Raw genomic sequence first — 5000 nt, 5'->3', positions numbered from 1 at the left:
AAACATTTTATAAAAGTACTCTTTCATCATAGTATTGGTCAGATAAGCGAATTATTTGCTTTTATACCACCCACCACTATGGAGTCCGTTAAGTGCGCTGGCCATGCTAACTACCTTAAAGTAACGGCCTACGAGTTTCTTCCGTAGACTTCGTAAGCCTGGCAGTGAGTCTGGTGAACTAGTGGGAGGTGCCTGTATTCAAACGCAAATATTTCTGCTGAAGTGTGATGCATGTTTCAAAGAGATGGATATTTACACCCTGCCAATACCACCATAACTGAAAACTCACATGCACTCATATATATGAATGAATATATATATATATATATATATATATATATATATATATATATATATATATATATATGTGTGTGTGTGTGTGTGTGTGTGTGTGTGCGTGTGTGTGTGTGTATGTATGTATGTATGTATATATATATACATATAACTTTAACATATGTATCTTTATGTATGCACATATTTATGTTTATTCATACGAATGTGTGTATATATATATATATATATATATATATATATATATATATATATATATATATATATATATGTGTGTGTGTGCGTGTGTGTGTGTGCGTGTGTGTGTATGTATATATATGTATATACACACACACACACACGCACACGCACATGTATGTATGCACTGTGAGTGTGTGTGTAAGCATGTCAAGCTCCGTGTTCAAGAATGACACGAAAAGAAATAGGCAACAGCTAATTGGAAACTGTTTTTATCCTGACTGACATGTATTGCCCTCTAACTTGTATCCCTGCATCCTCGTGTCACTCAAGTTGACCCTTGTTAAAATTCTCCCTAATGATTTCCATCTTACTGTTACCCATGGTTGTCTGTTCTCACTAATGATTTGCATTTTACTGTAACCCATGGCTGGCTGCTAACATGATAAGATTGATATGCTAAAAGGATATTTAGCAGTAGTGAAAATATTTTGATCTAAGAATTTTTCATATGCTTTTTATATATTCTGAAATATTAAAAAAATACAAGTGTGTGCGTGCGTGTGTGTGTTTGTGTGTGTGTGTGTGTGTGTGTTTTTTTGTGTGTGTATGTACGTGTGTGTGTGTTCCTTTCCTTGTTACTTGTATATTACATATATGTTCTCTAACGTTTACTTTCGTTTGTGATTGAATTTTGTTTTTCTCTCTTTATAATAATCATATGGGTAAAAATTCAACAACCAAAAACAAGGAAACTTGACACAAAATAGGTTAATTGAAAATCATATCGTGACCGAAGATCCCACTGCCTCTTGGTTGATAATTTTCTGTCTTCTTCGTTCACATCTTTTGATTACGGACGTTTGTTTTGTCTTTGAAAGAGTACTTGGTTCGAGGACCCTGAACACATAACCCCTACAAACTATTACCATATGGACGAGTGTCCTTCTGGAAGAAATACTGCTCGTAAGATTGCAATGGGCTAAGATTAGCAAGATGAGTTTTCGCTTTAGTTCGTAGTCTTGCACATGCACCAACATGCAACGCACCAGAACGAGAGTTTCACAAAGGATTAGTACATTTTCTCTGGTCTGTACAGCATCAGCGAACAATAACGTCTTTGCCAGGTAAAACGAATGCAAACCTTTTGAAAATAAACACCGATAATAATAGTAACTGCCTCTACTTTTACAACACAGACCACCCATCGCCGCTACCACCACCACTACACTCATCACCACCACCACCACCACCAGCAACTACTTCTATATCCCCTTCCTCTTTATGTTCTTATCCTGCAGACATTTACTACCCGTGTTACCATGCGATGCCGGGCGCTGTGACTTCCTACTTGGTACGCGCCTCACAGCCCCTTCTTCGCGTTAATGAGGCATGTTTGTTACCAGGACGCTCTCGGGTTTGGTGATGCGGTATCTTTGACGTGCTAACTACTATCCTGTAATCTTCCAAGCTGCTCAGTGTGAAGAATGGGCCCCTAATCTTGGAATGCAATTGACACCGAACGCTCTCGCCTGTGCTGTCCTCTGCCAGGTAGACTGAAATACGAGCGAGCGAAGGCAAGGCGACTAAACTAGGGGACGTGCAGTGCAAAGGTTGACCTCTTGCCTTTTCAACAAGGTTTCTTACCCAACAGTGGCTTAAATCATCATAGTCATTCAAAGGTGGCAGAAGAAGACCTTTTGACATATGATTATAATTCATATACCATTATTTGTTAAATGCTATCATTAGTCATGATTATCATGTCTGGAAAATAAGGAAAACGCCATACATGATTTCGCTATCAATGTAATGATAAGCATTAGTGCAGTGAGAGCAGCACTTTATTTTGCGGAGATTAATTCGGCGACACGACCCCTCGTTTTTTACTGAAGAATTATCATATTGTTAAAATAACATCTTCCAATGACGCTTTTACTTGTTTATTAAGTCATTTGGAGCTCCGGGAGTTGACATGCAAGCAAAGTAAGCATGTCTTCTTACATCACTGTGCGACCGAGGGAACTTGATAGGAGTGTAGCCCTCGGGAGAGGGTTAGGGAGACGAAGCTCCCATGACACTTGTTTACTGTAGACAGTTGAATTCTATCAAACTTGATGAAAGTGGAGATATTACAAAAGAATGATTTTGATTTAGTCGATAGGCGATCGTATCTGGTCCATTTTGACTCTCATGTTTGTCTACTCGATCCTGAATCCTGTTTTGGAGGTCGTAGTCAGTGTTTATTCTTTCTGGGCAACCAACTTTTGCATACCAATGTTGTACTGTCCAGAGTAGGATGTCACTGACTTCTCCATTGATCTTATATTGCTGCCTAAGTAAGTAATTGAATTGACTGCTTTGAAACGAGAGGGAACACATGAAATCACATGAATTTGCAGAAGGCATTTTCGCTACATTGCTTTATCAGAGTGGGCTTCATGTATGCTACAGATATCAGGTCACATCAGTGATTAGACTTGTGGCGTCCTTGGATGGTTCGTGGCTCCCCGGTGCGGTGTTCATGTTGCCTATTGACTGTATCAGTGCCGCTTCTATCATATTCCTTTGTCTTGGGGCCAAACCTTGCTCAATGATGGAGGGCTGGTACCTCTTGGGGAGATGACCGGCGTTATCGACGTGGACAACGAAGGCTCTCCTGATATCATGTCACCGGAGGGCGTGGCGGTGTTGCCCGATTCGTTGTTCATGGAGTCAACGTCATGTATCACCTATACATACTTTGTCACATCCGCCGCAAGGTATACTGTTCACCTGGCTAAGCGGTCTGCAGGAGACAGGCCTTTTTTCTCTGACGATGTCGCCGAGCTTTTTTTTTCCCCGATGCGATGACTGCTTTCAGATGCTAAAGATGATGTTAATTGATGCAGATTGGTTAGAATGAATGAACGCCGTTTTGAGGAAGTGGCATAGACGCTGATATCTTCCGCAGCTTTTCCAAGATTGTGAAAAAAACATAGAAACGGGAGAGATCGTCAGCATATTCATAATCTTAACCGTTTTCCTGGATGCGAAATTTCGTCTATTTCACTGTGAATCCTAGGTTTTGGATTTTGTCTTACTATTGGTCTTGAAATGTACTAGAAGCAGATGATAAAAGACGGCGGGACAAGACTATCACCTTGCAAAACTTTGAGGATATTATTTGTGCATGTTCGATTATGAGATCAGATCCTTACGTTTAAAACGTTCCTTGTTTTATCCCAGTCATGTGTGTGTATATATATGTATATATATACATATATATACATATGCATATGCATATATATACTTATATGTATATATGTATATTTATGTATATATATACATATATATGTATATACATATATATGTATATACATATGGATGTATATAAATATATATGTATATTTATGTATATATATGTATATTTATGTATATATATGTATATTTATGTATATATATACGTAAATTAAGAATACATAAAGAAAGAAACTTAATCTTATGTTCATTTGTTCACGTTCAAGAAATAATATCCCTACACCGCAAAACATTAAACACAACACTTTTGTTTGAAAAGTCATTTAAATCGAGTGTTTTTCAATTTTGGACACAAGATAAGCAGACCACTTTCCGAGGTAAAGGTATCTTCGCTACTGCTCCAATGAGTGTTAATATCGCTCTGCCCTTACCTACCACTTACACCACGACGTCAACTCTTACCCGCCCTTTCACTATACGTTTACGTCACAACTCAAACTACACAGGTACCCCATTCACTCGTTCAGTCACTCCTTACGGTCGTTTGCATTAAACATGACAAAAACAACCGCTTTGATCTCAAGGTAATGGGTATTTCCGTCTGGAAATCGCACTTTTGACCTTGTGTCCTAGTCATCATGGCGGCAGTGATGATCCTTCGCGTGGGATACCGATTGCAGGACGACATTTATCCAGATATGAGGTTTTTAGCTCTTACTTATGATACTGATGATAATGGAAATGGGATAATGATGGTGATAACAGCGACAAAGCGACACTAGTAAAAAATATGAATAACGTTCTAAATCTTGAATACCCGATATCATTCATATTTGTAAATGATGTATTGTAATAATGGTATTAATGGTAGTAATGATTGGTATATAGTAATAATGATGATAATGCAAAACACAGGGACAGGAGGAGAAATACAATGTATCATTATCTTTCAAGCACCTTTACCAAAGGGAATCTGTGTCACAGGTTGTTTAAAAATTCATATGCCTATGTTTATGATTATGGATTCTCATTTATTTATTTACTTATTACTAGTTATTCATGGCAATCATTTTTTTCTACACATACCTTTACTTAATAATCAGTGTCTTTAACATGTGCATGTGTATATATACATTCACACACACACACACACACACATATATATATATATGTATAATACATATATATATTTGTATATTTGTATATTATTTATTTTCTTAAATCATTTACATCTTCAGATTTTTTTATTTATCCAGGTATCAAAATACCTTTACAATTTTTTTATTCTAAAT

The sequence above is a fragment of the Penaeus japonicus genome, unplaced genomic scaffold (assembly GCF_977035675.1).
Source record: "Penaeus japonicus unplaced genomic scaffold, GWHDUDI00000001_assembly GWHDUDI00000009, whole genome shotgun sequence".
Classification (NCBI taxonomy): domain Eukaryota; kingdom Metazoa; phylum Arthropoda; class Malacostraca; order Decapoda; family Penaeidae; genus Penaeus; species Penaeus japonicus.
This window is presented reverse-complemented; position numbering follows the sequence as displayed.